Genomic DNA, 17,278 nt, shown 5'->3' with positions numbered 1-17,278 from the left:
TTCTCCCTATCTGAGAAGTGCAAGGTGAGGACAGGTAAAAATAGAGGTTGGTCAGGAAATAACTATAGTTAATGCCACATTAGGCCACATTTATCTTCCGCAGAGGGATGCTAAGGTAAGTAGTTTAGAAACTGAAGAGCTGTAGACATTCAAAAACATAGAAAGGGGAAGAGGAGAGGGGAGGATGAGGGAGAGTAAACTGAATTGTTTTTTTTCCCTGAATAGGTTCATGTTATAGAACAGCTCTGTCCAAGTATAATGTTCCTGATTTAGCCAACTTACTTCCCATCAGTAATATTTATCTATCATGTACCTATCTTTAAGTAATAATTTGTCTTACTTTATTACTCTTTCTGTTAGATCTACAAATATTTAAAAATTACAACAGACCTCTAAAAAATTCACCTGAGAGAGAAAAAAGGTATCTACATATACATTGTAAGGAAGTAGCCATAACTCATAAGTAAAATCTTTTCAGAAAATTTCCAACATATCTATAGTTTTACTTTCACTGCTTTCCAAGTAAACTCAGTATTCTCCCCTCTTCTACAGAAGAATGAATGATCTTCTTCCACCCTTTATTTTTGGACTCCCACTTAACCCTTTACTATCTAGTATGCTCCTTATATGTTTTAAAGTGTAAGTTGCTCAATTTGTTACATCCCTATATCCTCCCATATTATATACTGCCTTACATGTAATAAGTGCTAGTGTATAGATATTATTGTAAACTTCCATAAATCTATTTTTTAACCAAACAAGGCAGAGAGAAAGTGAGTAAGGGGGGAAAGAAGGAAAGGAGAAATGAAGAAAAAAGAAGAGAAGCTAAGTCAATAAATTTGTTAAACACCATTTTTGGCAAATGACAGAGAGGTGGTACAATTGCCTCCACATTCATGTTCATAAGTGGAGTAATTTTATTTTCATCCCTTGTATATGATATGATTTTAAGTTTAGAGCCTGATGTAATATCAAAGCTGGAAGAGTTGGCTCCATGCCTTCAACATGTAAGGTAAGCAGCTGTGCTGCATTCTCCTTCCCCTCCCCCTCCCCCAGACTCCTGCAGTACTAGGGCAGTTAGAGCAGAGCCCTCTTTAAGGAGAGCATTTTATCCCTTATTTATGCCTGCTCCTCAAGAGATATGAATACACAAGCTTACAGGAAATCTGACTCTAGTTCAGTTAGGAAAAAATAAAGCTCACATGGTTACTAACCTTAGTACTGGGCACTTCACACTTTAAGTGCGTTTATCTAATTATTTGTTCATGTATTCATGAAATTAAGAATTAATTTTATAAAAATATTTCAACAATTAAATAATCTCAAATATCAGGAAATTGTACTGAATTATCCCTCATTATTATGGTGATATGTAATAGTTTCTAATTTGGTTTTCTTTCTCTTACCTATTCCAGAAGCATTACTTCTGGATAAGCACATAAATAGACAATTATGAATCTTTTTTTTAATTGGGTTAAAATTAAAGAGTGAAAAACAGATAAAGATCAACCAATGTGTGAAAAGATTTTTCCTTATTTTCTTTTAAATAATTATTTTAAAAATAAGACAATTACTGATATTGATTACTTGAATGTGTGAAAGACAATTCACCTTTTACATTCTGTCTTAAAATGGATGAGAATATAATTCAAATAGATCTGATGCTTGATTTTTTCATTTCTTCACTGGGTTACTACTAACTTTTTAAATTCTTTTTAAAGTTATTTGTGATTCATCTGGTGTTGGTCTACTTTTCAGATCTGAAGGATCCCTTATAAAAATGCATTCCCCAATTATCAGCCAACAGTTTAGATAAATGTCAAGTTCACATGCCTAAGGAGAAGAAAAGGTTTCTAACAACCTTCCCTTATCACTGAGGACACAGTTTGTTGTCCTTTAAATGCTAGATAGCACAGATATAATTGCCTCAGAAGTGTAGAAACATAAATTTCTGTTTCTTGAGGCACCTATAACACAGACATTAGAGGTCAAAAACAGAGCAACAGGGACCATGAAGATACAAGGCTGCTTAGTTATTATTGTTCAAAAATGATAAATTTCATAACACAAAGAATAGGAGAAGTTACAGAAGCACTGGTCCAATGAAATCTGAAAAGAGCAAGCAAATGACACATCTTTTCATAAGAGCAGGTATATCTGCTACTTCCGTCTTCAAAGCTGCTCTTACAACTCTTGATCTAGTGATTTCCCCAAAGCCATAACTGCTGATCAACATGAATTTCTTGACAAATAAAAATTTCATATATATGAAATATATTTTAAGGAAACAATTATATATTGGACATTGTAGGTTTTGCTATAATAATGAAATAAAACATTGATTATGTTTACATCATTGAAAAAACTTGGAGTGTGGTACATAAATAAAAAGATAATTTGATGGAGGAAGTAAAAGAAAGAAAATGTGTACTGTGAGTTGAATACATAAGCAATAAAATATTATAGAATTGAGGTTATGTTGCACTGAATGAATCTGAATGTATTCTAGATGAATTTCTGGCTAATTTTGCTATTACAGTGAGATATTTAGCACTATAACACTAAATTTACTGTTATGTATCCTTTTAGTATTAAATTCAACAACACCAACAAGAAAATATTATGCACAATTTGGGCTACCAACTAAAAATAAAACACGTCACTAACCTCTAGGAATTTTTCTTCCTAAAAAGAAGAGAAACCAGATAAATACAAAACAAACCATAGTGTAGTACTTTAATTAACTGACCTGTAAAGCAAAGCACTAGGACTGAGAAGAGGATAGCATCATGACATGAAGGAACTTGATAAGGGTCACAGGGTAGATACTTGTTGGTTTGGGGCCAGCTGGCAAACTTCCTTTGGGACACCAGACTGCACCAACTCTCAGTCCATGTGGGTGAGTGGGCCTTCATCCTTGAACACAGGGAGCTGAGTGCATGACTCAGATCTGGCCAATCAGAACACCTAATAGCCTAGACATACCAACTGATTCAGGGGTGGGCATGTGACCCAAGCTGGCCACCTCAAAGTGAATTCTACTACTTGTGTGGAAGCCAGGATAACAAATGCTTTCTTCTTCAATCTACTTGAACCCCAAGGGGAGGTTTGACAACCACTTGCCATCAGGTGTCATCTGAGAAGGTGAACTAGTATTCTGTAGCTGTCATAACAAATCACCACAAATTTGGTGGCTTAAAACAACAGAAATTTATTTTCTCACAGTTCTGGAGGGTAGACGTTTAAAGTCCAAAATTAAAGTATCCTCAGGGCAATGCACTCTCTGAAAACTCCAGGGAAGAATCCTTCTTTGCTCTTCCTAGCTTCTGGTTATTGCCAGCAATCCTTGGGGTTCCTTGGCACACAGACACATCACTACAATCTCTGCCTCCACCTTCACGTGGGGTCCTTCTTGTGTCTCCTGTGTGTTTCTGCGTCCTGTGTCCAAATCTCTGTTTCCTCATAAGGACATCAGTCATTGGATTTGGGGAACACCCTAATCAAGTGTGACCTCATCTTAACTTGATTACATCTGCAAAGATCCTATTTCCGAATAAGGTCATATTCACAGGCATCAGAGGTTAGTACTTCAACATATCCTCTTGGGGGACACACATCAACCAATAAGAGACTAGAGAAGACAAAGAGACCTTCAGGTCATTCATAATGACCTAATACTGCTTAATTTAGCCTGAAAATATATGCTGTGAATGAAATTAACCATAATCTCCTTTCGTGAAGCATACAATTTATATATAATGGCACTGGGAAGTGATACAACTCTTCTATCTCTGATAAATGATACTGGGTAAGGGCATCACAGAAAATGTGCTGGGTTTCTCTTCTGCAGAATAACTGAAATCATGATACTTTTATTTCAAATAACTTATTAAACTCAAGGAAGACTCTCAGTAGAAAAGAATGTCATATAATGTCATTAAATAGCCAACTAAGTTCAGAACTATTTAGAAACAAAAATGAACCAAACAAGTTGAATCATTTCAGATGGTCACTTACTAGTCACAAATAGTTTCAATGGTGTAGCTACATATGAGTGATGTCTTATTCATCAAGGAATGTCTTATGGAACTAACATTGGGTATAGTCTTCTAGCCAGCTCTATAACTCCAGGAACAGCCTTTAATTGCTCTATCCAGCTCTATAACTTCGGGAACAACCTTTAATTGCTCTGGGTTTCTTTTTTCTGTAAAATGAAGAGTGGATAATCAAGATAATCTCAAAAGTCCCTTTCTCCTCAAAAATGTTTGCATAAAAAATTTATATTTTTACCATGGTCATTTTATTTACATAGCCTGTACTTCACAGCTCAATAAAAGAGATTAATTATAGTATGTTCCAGTGTGCCTGATGGTGTCTTTTACCATGTGAGAATAAAAAGCATGAGGAGGGAATTCCCTGGCAGTCCAGTGGTTAGGATTCTGGGCTTTCACTGCCAAGGGCCTGGGTTCAATCCCTGGTCAGGGAACTAAGATCCTGCAAGCCACATAGCACAGCCAAAAAAAAAAAAAAAACCATGAGGAAATTTTTTAGTCACAAGATGGCTGCCACAGCTCCAAGCATCACATCTTCACAGATCAATGTCCAAAGCAGGAAGATAGGAAGAGTAGAGACTCCTCTTACATATATTTGGGCTAAGGAGGCAAACCCTCCTCAGAAGTCTCCAAGCAAACTTCTCCTCAGGTTCCATTAGCCAGGACTGAGTCACAGGTCCACGCCATTAACAACAAAGGAGGAAGGGAAAACCAGTATTTACAGCTTCTGCTATGAGAGGCAGCAAGGAAGAAAGGGGAGAGAGAATTGTTCATTAGGCAACAAATAGGGCCAGCCAGAGGGCCCAAAAGAAAGTGACTTTAGAACCTTTGTAATAGACACTGACAGTCTCCTAGGAAGAGAAAGAGCAGGGTCTTCAGTGGATTTAGTGAGAGAGAAGGATTTCAGCGATATCAATTTTTGTCAGTCATGCCAACAACTTTGGCGTGTCCTACGTAATGTCACTTACTAGCTGCATGACCTTGGATTAATTATTTAGTATCCTTACAGGGCTCAGTTTCCTCATCTATAAAATAGGTATAACACTTACCTCATAGGTTTATTCTGAGGATTAAATGAAAGAACATGTGTAAAGTGCCTATATAGTGCCTGAAATACAGTAGATCCACAATAAATATTAGTTTCCCCTCTACTCCTCTTTCTCAGAAAGAGGGCCCTTAACATAATTAATTCATATTAATTACATATAATCTGTCTGTCTCTCTGTCTCGCTCTCTTCCTTTCCTAACTACATACTGCTTGGCAAGGAACAGTGGGTAAACAACCCTTAAAAGTGGGTTATTAATGGTCTGGCAGAGTATATACTGTGATGCTTAGCTCCACTCTTTCAGGAATAAACTGAGCAGACCTTTTCCTGAGGAGATTCCTCAAAAAAGGCATCCCAGGGACATGGTCACTCTCAACCCTTGAGTACTTCTTTTAATATTCTGTGTGATATAATTTAAAGTATGCATAAAGGACCTCTACTCCATCCCAAAGTACAATGGATGAAAAGAACTCATGAGGTAGAGAAATTTGTTTGAATTGCAAACTAAACTAGTCACTTTTATCACAGAACACTATTTTTACTTGAAAGAATGACAGGAAAACTATGGTTATTGAGAACTGGGCATTTGGCAAACATTTTCTTAAAAATAAATGAAGTGAGCCTGTAACTTCAAGGAAAATGACAGGCAGTCTTTGATGACAATGACAAAACTTGAGCTTTCAAACCAAAATTAGAATTTTGGAAAACATATTTATCACCATAAACTTGACAGCTTCCCAATATCTAACGACTTTACTATATGTGATTTTTAAAAAAACACTATATGAGGAAATATACAAACATGTGGAGGATCTGCATAACTAAGTATACCAATATTTTTCAAATAACCAATGCACAATACAAAGTCATGCCTGGGTAAAAGATCCACTGAAAGTTCATGTAAGACCAATGGATTTTATTGTAACAGAATATGAAAAGTTTGTTGATATGGTTTCAGAATCCACGTTACAACTAACGTTTAAGAAACTACCACTTGTCAAGTTTTAATGTAGTATCAAAGAAGAATATCGACATTTATCTAAAAGAAACAATGAAATTACCTACATGAGGCTGGAATTTCTTTAAATAAAACATATACCAATAGATCACTGGAGAAGTAGAGATGATAAATCAGCTATTTTCTCATAACCAATTGTTAAAGAGATTACAAAATGTAAAACGAGGCCTCTATTCTCACTAATTTTTTGTTTGGGGAAAATAAAGAGATTTTTTTAACAAAAATATGTTATTTGTGTTAGCATGCAATGAGTTTAGTATTATTTTTAATGAATACATATAAGTATTTAAAATTTTTTTCAGTTTTGTATAATAATATGGTAAATATGAATATCTATATATAATCAAAAGCTCTATAGAGTCCTCAGTAATATTTAAGGGCATAAATGTCCTCAGACCAAAAAGTTTGAGAACCTTTGCTGTACAATATTTCGTTGTGAGCAAGGATTTAATTTTAACAGTAACTTCTGGGAATATACTTGAGATAGTATATATTTAGCTTAATTTCCTCATCTGGCCTTTCTGCTTCTGGTTTCTTCTACTCTCCAACCCTTCTTGCACTGGGCCAATCAGATCATCCTCCAGTCTAGTACATACAGTGGCTGTTACATCAGGTGTACTTTCTTCCTCCTGGCAGGAATATCCCAGAAGGATTTACCAAGAATGAGGGACTGTGCTGTGGCTTTAAGGATTTGGCCAGAAGGAGGTCAGAGGAGGACAGAGCAAACTAGAGCAATGTAAGCACAAGACTTTTTCTTGGATTATGGATATAATTTCCTGGGCTTCTCAGTTTAACAGCATCTTCTAAAACCAAATATAAAACATTCTCCCTGTGTCTCTGTAACACATAACCCCATTTTATTCTCATCAAAATGCCTAATACAATCTGGGGTTTTTCTTAATTTTTATCACTTTATTTTCATTCCTCCTCACTACCTTCCCCAGAATATGAACTCCAAGATTTCAGAAACCTTGTCTGTCTTCTTTATTGACTAGAACTGTGTCTGGGACACAGTAGGTACCTAATATATATTTGTTTAATAGCTTAATCATCCCCTCTTCATAAATCTGTTTATTTTGCAATTCATAGAAGGCAAATGAAAATTCCAAGATCTAAAATTCTCTTTTATTTCATGGGATATTAGGTCTTCCCTATTTGAGTATATAAGAAAATAACACCATAAAGTATTCTACAAAGTTTCAAGGAGCTATATTTTGACTTAAAATATTGCCTATAATCCATGATTATATCACTTGATAAGAAAAAGCATTTGACAAAATCCCACACTCATTCATGATAAAAACTTTCAGAAAACTAGAAATAGAGGGAAACTTCCTCAACTTGATAAAGCTAATATAGTTAATAATGAAAGACTAAATGCTTTCCCCCAAAGATCAGAAACAAGACAAAGACACCTACATTCTTATTCAACATACTACTGGAAGTTCTAGATGTTGCAATAAAGCAAGAAAAGGAAATAAAAGGCAAACTGATCAGAAAGAAAAAAACAGATCTATTTGCAGATGACATGATTGTCTACATAGAAAAATCCCAAGGAATCTACAACAAAACTTCTAGTAATACTATGTCAGTTCAGCAAGGGTACAGAATACAAAATAAATATACAAAAATCAATTCCACTACTATATACTAGTAATGAACATCAAAATTAAAAATACCAATTATAATCAATCAAAAAAACCTGAAAATACTTAGGAGTAAGCCTAACAAAATTTGTACAGGATCTGTATGCTGAATACTACAAAATGCTAATGAAAGAAATCAAAAAAGATTTAAATAATGTAAAGACATATCATGTCTCTGGACTGGAAGACTCAACAAAGTAAAGATGTTAATTCTCCTTAAATTAATACATAGCTTTAATCCAATTCCTATCAAAATCCTAGCCAGAATTTTTGTAGATGTAGGCAAGATTATTCTTCCTAAAATTTATGTGGAAGGGCAAAGGAATTAGCATAGTTTTAAAAAAAATTTTAAGAAGAATAATGGAGGAGAAATCAGTCTACCCAATTTTAAGATTTATTGTGTAGCTACAGTAATCAAAATTGTGGGGTACTGGTGGAGGGACAGACATATAGATCAATGGAACAGAATTGAAAACCTAGAAATACACTCATACAAATATACCTGACTGACTTTTGACAAAGGTGCAAAAGTGGTTTAATGGAGGAAGAATAGCCTTTTCAATGAATGGTGCTGGAGCAACTGGAGAAGGAAGGAAGAAAGGAAGGAAGGGAGGGAGGGAGGCAGGGAGGGAGGAAGAAAGAAAGAAAATAAATAAGTAGGAACATCAACCTAAATGACATACAAAAATTAACCCAAAAAGGATCATGGCCTTAAATGTAAAATGTAAAACTATGTTACCTTCCAACTAGTAGGAAAAAACAGGAGAAAATCTTTGGGATTGAGATCTAAGCAAAGAGTTCTTAGACTTGACACCAAAAGGACAACCCATAAAAGGGAAAATCAATAAACTGTCCTTTCACCAAAAGGAAAACTTTTTCTCTGCAAAAGACCATAAAAAGAATAAAAAGACAGACTAGAAGAAAATATCTTCAAACTACATATGCGACAAAGGCCTACTATATAGGATGTATAAAGAACTCTTAAAACCAAACAGTAAAAAAACAAACCATGCAATTAGAAAATGGGTAAAAGACATGAAGGTGTGTTTGTCCTTATAGCAGTTGTTTGCAGAAGACTTAATTTAAAGACATAAAAAATATATGCAGGGACTTCCCTGGTGGTGCAGTGGTTAAGAATCTGCCTGCCAATGCAGGGGACATGGGTTTGAGGCCTGGTCTAGGAAGATCCCATATGCCACGGAGCAACTAAGCCCCGTGTGCCACAACTACTGAGCCTGCGCTCTAGAGCCTGCGAGCCACAACAACTGAGCCCCCATGCCACAACTACTGAAGCCTGTGCGCCTAGAGCCTGTGCTCCACAACAAGAGAAGCCACTGCAATGAGAAGCCCATGCACCGCAACAAAGAGTAGTCCCCGCTCACTGCAACTAGAAAAAGCCCACGCACAGCAACAAAGACCCAATGTAGCCAAAAATAAATAAATAAATAATTCGAAAAATATATATATATGCAGATATGAATGTCACTGAATGCTAGAGGAGAAACTGAAAAAAGAAACAGGCTGGACTTTGGAATTCCTACTCAAGATGTTATTTAGTACTAAATAACCCAGAATATATAGATGCTGAACTAATAAATTATAGGTCAACCTCTGTGGTTATAGCTGGGATCTTCCTCATATGGTGTTTTCACTGTCAATCCCAGGAGGGGTCTGGACTCGAAGTGTAGAAACTATGGGGAGTAGTACTGGCACTGGAGAAAAGAAAAATTCTCTCCTCTCTAGGGGCCTCTTGGGAGTACTTAAACACTCCCAAACTGAGCTAGAGAGTGAGAAATCCCTTTAGCTGCCCTGAGGCACGGCTGGTCCTACAGGCTTTGCCCTGGATGTAAGTTATTCTATGTAGTACTTCCCAACATGATCTGGTCCACATCCCATGTTGGGTGAAGTTTTGTGGGAACTTGCAGCCTTGTCTCTGCTTGTGGAATTAGGAGAAGAACTGGTTTTTGCTTGGAACTGAGTAGCTAAGGGCACAGAGGGGACTCTCCCCACCGCCAACACCAAGTCAGAGAGATAGTAAAAACATATTCACGTCAACCTCATGACGGTGACTGACAACAGAGGCAATGTGTAGTGTCTTTGCAGAAAGCCCAAATGGAAAAACACGAAGACCTGCTCCATCCTGCACATCCTCAAGACAGCACCCTTGGGAAGGGAGGGAAAGTCCGTGCAAACTTTGCAGGAGGGGCCGATTTCAGGCGATCGGGTTGGTCTGTGAGACTGGAGTTCATATCACTTAGGTAGTTAGAGGAAATAAGATAATATTTTGTAGTCATTGGTTGTTGAGGCTAGGACATTTGGTTTCACTAAGCTAAAAGTTCACTCTCCCCTTTTCAATAACACGTTGTCTTTTCATTAGAAGCCTTAAATAGCAGGGTTTTTCTCTGCTCTTCCATTCCTTTGAAACCCTACTCATAATTAGCTTCCCACAACTCCTCCTAGGTTTCTTCCACCATTACTCATCATCCTGGTCTATTTGTGTTACAGATTATGATTCTCAACCTCCATTGGTTTCACCAAGTTTAGTACCATTTTGTTATTTTAAGTTCATATTGCTAATCTTTGGGGAACATACAAAACTCCCTTATTACTAGTTTCAATGCTTTCAAGTTAATCTGATAATGTTCAGTAAAGTTCTTAATCTGAGGTCTGTGGCTATGAAGGTTTAATGGATAAAATTCAAGCTATCTATGAGTCTGGAAGGAACACATTTCACATCTTTTTTTTTTTTAATTAAAAGAAATTTTTTTTTTCTTTCTTTTTTTTGGCTGCATCGTCTTAGTTGCGGCACGCACGTGGGATCTTCACTGACGCATGCGGGATCTGTGGTTGCAGCTCGCAGGCTTCTCTCTAGCTGTGGTGTGCTGGTTTTTCTCTCTAGTTGTGGCACTCAGGCTCCAGAGAGCACGGGCTCTGTAGTTTGCGGCACACGAGCTCTCTCATTGAGGCGCGTGAGCTCAGTAGTTGTGGCGCACAGGCTTAGTTGCCCCTCCCCATGTGGGATCTTAGTTCTGCAACCAGGGATCAAACCCATGTCCCCTGCACTGGAAGACTGATTCTATACCACTGGACCACCAGGGAAGTCCCTCACATCTTTATTATTATTAACCTTTAACTGAAATTGAGCATTTCCTTATATTACTAAGGTAAGCAACAAATCACAATGAAGTAAATGGAACACAGCAGCTACTATTATTCTAATTGCTTTAGGTATCTCAAAACTCATTTATGTTTATCACTAGTTAAAATTATTGCTGTTATTAGATGTGCCATTAGATCTTGTTATTTAATATGTTTATAATGAGGCACATATATCACAAATTTCAAAAAATATTTTGATAACACTTTCAATATAATTGGTTTCTTCTGTAACCCTATATTTTATGCAAAAAAAAATTATTCTGAGAGGGGATTCACAGGCTTAACTAAACTGTCCAAGGTAATAATAGCACAAAAATGATTTTAAATTCTTGGAATGGCCAAAAGTCTCTACAACATAATAGCTAAAAGATTAAAAGCAACCTGAACACCCAATAACAGATTAGTGAAATAAATTATGATATATATATAAACTAGAATATTATGCAGTCACTAAAAATTCTGTAGAACACTATTTAATGGCTTACATGGATAGATATCACAATATATTATGTAAAAGAAAAAGTTGTGCATATGATCATTTTTGTAAATCACATATACATATACATGTGTACATACCTACAATACACATGTACAGAAAATGTGTATCAAGACACACAAAAATCCTAATGGTGGTTACTTACAGTTGGTAGGAACTGCAGGTAATCTTTATCTCATTTGTAAAAAGTTTCTATCCATTTGTAATTATTTTTGCAAGAAATATTTTAAAATTATTATCTTTAAATAAAGTCCTAAGAAAATATCCAAAAAGATGTATTATTCTTACCTCTGATCAGTTCTTTGTACATTCATTCAACAAATAAACCTCAGTTCAATGGTCAAATGATATAGAACAAATTAATGTTATCTATAAAATCCACTGTCACTATGGGAAAAAAAAATCTACTGATTTTCATACAATGATTTAGCAGCTAAATCAGCAGAACTTTTAATTAAGCACCACTCATCAACTTTCTAGGCTATGGGACCTAAAGTAAATTGTCGTTGGCACAAGTATCAGATATTCATTCCTTTCAAAATCATGTCCCACCAATCATTAAATAATTTTATCTTCACAAAGTCCTTTGTTTTATTTTGTTTTGCCAATTGGGATTTTTGCTTTGTGAGTGTCTTTTAACAAAGTAAAAATAAATTCAGATCCCCTCATACAAATTCTCCTCTTAAAAATAAGCATATTTTATAACAATACATGTTTCTGAATTCACATTCCCTGAAACAAAAACTTTTCTCTCCCCTAGGATTGTGCCACACTAAACAATTTTGAATGATTCTGAATCATATTGTCACTGGAAAAAATATTCACTGTTATTTTATTTTTATACCTGGGTATTAGGAATTCCAAAATGCCTATTATATCCCTTTATGCTAACATTTTGTTAGCTGGAAGATATATGCTAGGTTCTAATAATGCTCCTAAGTGAGGTTTTATGACTTTTAAACACAACTTCTCTAAAAGCAGACATTCATCTAATATGCAAGATGTGACTATAAAGGAATTGGCCTGATATTATTCTTTTTGTTCATAAAAGCATCAGAATTTACATAGGAAATGAATGTTATCCCCTCTGAGCAGTCACCTTGGGACTCTCCAGACAAACCTTGATGATGTTTGCCTTTGTTTAGAACAATCTTAGGACCTTTCTTTTGGACTTGCCTTTACTCTGTTCCTTTATTTTAAAAACAAATGTCTTTAAAGATAGCCAAGTGTTGCCCTTTAAAGTTAGATTCAATCTTCATTGATAGCTAAAACTAATCTAGAGTAGGAGATGGGGTCCTGGGTGCACTAGGTAGAAAAATATTGGATGTGACAAAAGGATTAGGGGTAATGCAGTGTGACACTCTAAATTAGGGGTGATATTTTAAATATTCAGCAATAGGTATGGAAGGACACAGATCAATCAGAATAGATGTCACTAAAGCAAGGTACTAGAGGGCTTTGCCCAAGATCCAAGTATTAACTCTTTAGTAGCAGGACTGTGAGTCCTTCTAGAGGGTCCAGTAGGGGGAACTGTAGCGGTGGGGATGAGTGGGCACTTTGGGGTTTCTGAGCTGTGACATTAACCAACCAATAAAGGAGATTTGGGGTATTTTAATGTCAGCTGAATATTGGTCCTTCCAAAAAGTAAAGAGGCCACTGCTGTTTTTGTGGGGCTTGGGCATTGACTCTGAAGGCACTTGCCCAAAAGTTGTTTGAAGGTGTTCAAAGCGATAGCAGCAATATTGGAATAAATGCATAGGATCTCAGGATAATGATTTTGAAGGCATTGCTTATCTAAATATTTAGACTCTCTAAACTCATTAAGAACAGGCACCATACCTTTTTTTTACTTTTTCTCACTAGCACCTAATACAGTGCTTTAGATATAGTAGCTGCTTAATAAATATTTGTTGAATGAATGGCATGTTCGTTAAAGAAAAATAACTTCCAAGCAAAATCTCATCTTTAAGGCTTTTAAACATTATTTTTATTTTTTAGATCCATAAACTTTCTTTATTTTATTGGAAATAATTCTAAAAATCTCTTTGAAGAAAGAAATCCACCAATATTTATTCCTGACTCAAAACCTTTTGATAGCTACCTACTTCTTTCTGGAAAGCAGTCATTTACAATGATCTTTTAATTATTACATAACTTGAAAAGCCCCAGGCAGCTGTGAATCTGTATTTAACTCCTGGAAGTTCCTATTATTTCTAGCCAAAAAGAGTCTTCCTTTTAGCACATAGGATTTGAGCTTTCCCAGGGTTAGGGCTACTCTACTGTGGCTGCTGGCCAATATTTATCAGGCAAAGGGTATCTAGTACTGTGCACTTCATACATCAGTTCCTTCTCCTAACCACCCCTTTCATAGTTGAGGAAATTCAGCCCCAGAATAGCTGCAACCTCTCCACATTTACACAGCTAGCAAATGGTGAAGGTACCAGTTGAATCTAAGCAACTTGATTCCAGGGCTAAGCACCCTTGACCAACACAGTATAATGAATAGGAGCTGGTTCATCTTCAGTCAATCAACAGGGTAGGAATTGAAGGATTTCCTGTACCTGAAAAGTACCTCGGAGCTCCTATTACGTTGACGCTTAGAAACAAGCTCTCAGAAGGAAGACTTCATTGTACATTCACCTTACAAGTGTTTACTGAACACATACATATGTAGGCACTGTTCTAGGTTCTAGGAGGACAGGTAAGAGAACCACAATCTCTTTCTGCTTGGTCAATGCAGAACCTAAACTTACTCAAGTCTCCTAGGGCTCCTTTTTCCACTACTACAAATGGGGACAAAAACTGAACCCCTGTATTCAGTTTGAATTCTGGATCCTAAGCAATCATCATCCTCGATGAATTGCAAAACAGACATACCTCTAGAAAGCAGATCTACTGCTTTCTTCTTTCTGGATTCCCTAGGGGAGTATTCATTCGATCTCCTTTGACAACCTGTCCTTATAAGGAAAGCAACAGGGGCAGGAGAGGTGGTGGAAGTCAGGATTGAAGCACATAGACTATTTGAAACACAGATGATATATAAACATTCCATTGATGTGGCAGCATTTTCCTGTTACTGCAGGATTCCCCTGTATAATGCTGATACTGAGCCAGTGCCCCACAGGCTAATTGTTTCATATATGAATTTTATGTTTTAGGAGGCATTTCAAGTTATACAGTGGTCTTAGGTGTTATCATAATTAGAAACAATAGAAACATTAACTGAACTTTGTACCTTTCTTGAACGATTAAGTTGTACTTTAAAGGGAGGTTAATAAATAACCAACGAGAAGGCTATCAAAGAACTAACCCTAGAATAGTAAACTGTACTAAATGTCCCAAGCAAGCTGAGAGATTAAAAAACACTAACTTTTCACCAAAAATTGTCTCCCATGTGCTGAAAAGCTGGTCTGCTATAAGGGAGTTGATGACTCCACCCAACCCCTGCGCCAGTAAGATTTCAAGAGAAAATAAGAATTTCTAACAACAACAAAATAAAGAGTTCTTTCCATGTTTCCCTAAAACCCCAAATCCCCAATATTAGAGTCATCCTAATGTTCTCAATTATTTATTTTTAATTTTTTTTTATCACATGAGGCATGGCCTTAAATCTCCCTTTTGGAACAAAGTACAAAGTAAACTTTAAGAAAGAAGCAAACAGACAAACAAATACATAAATCAATAATTGAGAGGATTTCACTCTTTCACCTGAAGATTTTATCCTTGTGAAACTACAACTTCCTTTGGGAGAGAGAGTTGGTGTTTTAAGCGGTGTTCAGTCGTTTTCACTTTAGTGTAAACAAGTACTTGAGTCTTTCTTAAGAACAGATTTTGCTAGAAGGTAAAAAGTGATATTTTTCCCCCTTTTCTGAGAGGCAAAGATTCCAGAACATTCCTTACTCTGATTTTGGCCCAAGAACAGGACTGCTCTACCTTTAAAACTGAATGCCAAAATCTTTCTCTCTCAAAAGTAAAATGCTGGGGTATACCCATCTTCTATTATTTGGAAGAGAAATTATATTTAAATCTCAAATTTAAAGGAACTTCTCCCTCAGACTCCTTTCTTACATTCAAAAGCAAATAATCAAGTTAACCATCTTGTAGTCACATCACCCATAAGAATAAAATGTTAGAGCATTTTTGTCAAAGAGATTACGGAAAATCAGTCCCTTTATCTCATGGAGTGTTTCTGAATTTTCTGGTCCTTTAAGCTTTACCCTCTCCTGTGTTTAAGTCAAAAACATAGATCAATAATACATGATGTTCAAACTTTGCAATTTCAGGCTCAAGAATGATATGGAGCATGAAAATGGACATTACAACACACAGTTGTGCTTCATGGAAACTATGGTGTAATATGCTGAAAAATAGCTTCAAGTCATAAAAACGCAATGCACCAACCCCCCGGAAAGAATTGTGTCCACGGGTCCCGGAATGATGTCTGTTGTCCAACACCCTCACTCCACGTCTGAGCCCTTTCACTCCATGTGGTTTTTCCCTCAGGGATCATTATTGGGTTTCATAATGATTAGTTTGTGTATGAAAAAGGAAAGCTCAAGACTATAATTTCATACATACTTAAAAAAAAAGCATATAAAGAAAATTCAGTAGCGAGACAAGTAATCTCCTGGAGCCTGCTGTGACCAAGAGTATACCTGTGAGAGTGACAAGCTGATAAATGAATGTCTCAACACCCAAGTGGACAAACCACAGAGAGGAAAGCTTTGTGTCCCTGCAGCTTAGGGAGCTCTGATCTCCTGGTCCCTGCTTCAGACATAAGGAGAGCACCCACAGAGAAGCAGACAGTTGCTGGTAAAGCAAGTCAGAAATTCAGTGATAGGGAAACGGGGAATATTTCTTTTAATTTTGGCAAACACATACTTAAAAAGATACTTATCAGTAAAGACCTAAGTGAAGGGTAGATTGAGGTAAAGTGGGGCTCTGAAAGCAAGGCCCAGAGGTAAAAGGTGGATTAAGCACAGAAAGTCTGGAGGAGGAGTTAGGGCCACATTGGGAGTCAGGAAGGCAGGGCACGTACCTGGTGAATGGTTCTTCAGCACCACACCTGCAAAGGCTCCTTTCTCTACAGATTCCCAAGTCCTCTCACCTGGAGAGGCAGCATAGCCTAGAGAAGAGAAAAAGCTGGCTTTAAATCCCGGGTTGGCCCCTCACTCTCTATGGGACCTTGAGCCAATTACTTAATAGCTACGTACCTCAGTTTCCTCATCTATGAAGAGGGATAACAATAAGAGAATCAGTACAGTAAAACCCTGGACAACAATGCTTGGCACATAACAATCACTCAATAAATGTTAGATTTTATTATATTCTTATCAACAGCCATGTAAACATATTACTTCCCTTTTTTAAAAAATTTTATTTATTTTTTGGCTGCACTGGGTCTTCGTTGCTGCGCGCAGGCTTTCTCTAGTTGTGGCGACTGAGGGCTACTCTTCATTGCAGTGCACAGGCTTCTCATTGTGGTGGCTTCTCTTGTTGCAGAGTATGGGCTCTAGGTGCGTGGGCTTCAGTCGTTGTGGCACATGGGCTCAGTAATTGTGGTTCATGGGCTCTAGAGCGCAAGCTCAGTAGTTGTGGCATGCGGGCTTAGTTGCTCTGTGGCATGTGGGATCTTCCCAGACCAGGGCTCGAACCCATGGCCTCTGCACTGGCAGGCGGATTCTTAACCACTGCGCCACGAGGGAAGTCCCATATTACTTCCCCTTTTAAAAAAAAGTTTGAGGGCTTCCCTGGTGGCGCAGTGGTTGAGAGTTCGCCTGCCGATGCAGGGGACACGGGTTTGTGCCCCATATGCCGCGGAGCGCCGGGGCCCGTGAGCCACGGCCGCTGAGCCTGCGCGT

General features: G+C 37.1%; 1 long non-coding RNA gene across 1 annotated transcript in view; it reads right to left on the bottom strand.

The window, feature by feature from the left end:
- Positions 1-17,278, bottom strand: part of LOC112400962 (uncharacterized) — a 327,875-nt gene that overhangs the window by 91,030 nt on the left and 219,567 nt on the right. Inside the window, exon 4 of the long non-coding RNA XR_003003491.1 lies at positions 16,456-16,542. This is a non-coding gene — a long non-coding RNA (uncharacterized LOC112400962). The remainder of the gene's footprint in view (positions 1-16,455; positions 16,543-17,278) is intronic.

This window comes from Neophocaena asiaeorientalis, unplaced genomic scaffold (assembly GCF_003031525.2).
Source record: "Neophocaena asiaeorientalis asiaeorientalis breed wild unplaced genomic scaffold, Neophocaena_asiaeorientalis_V1.1 scaffold550, whole genome shotgun sequence".
Taxonomy (NCBI): domain Eukaryota; kingdom Metazoa; phylum Chordata; class Mammalia; order Artiodactyla; family Phocoenidae; genus Neophocaena; species Neophocaena asiaeorientalis.
The sequence above is the reverse complement of the archived record's forward strand: the minus strand, read 5'-3'. Positions and strand labels throughout refer to the sequence as shown.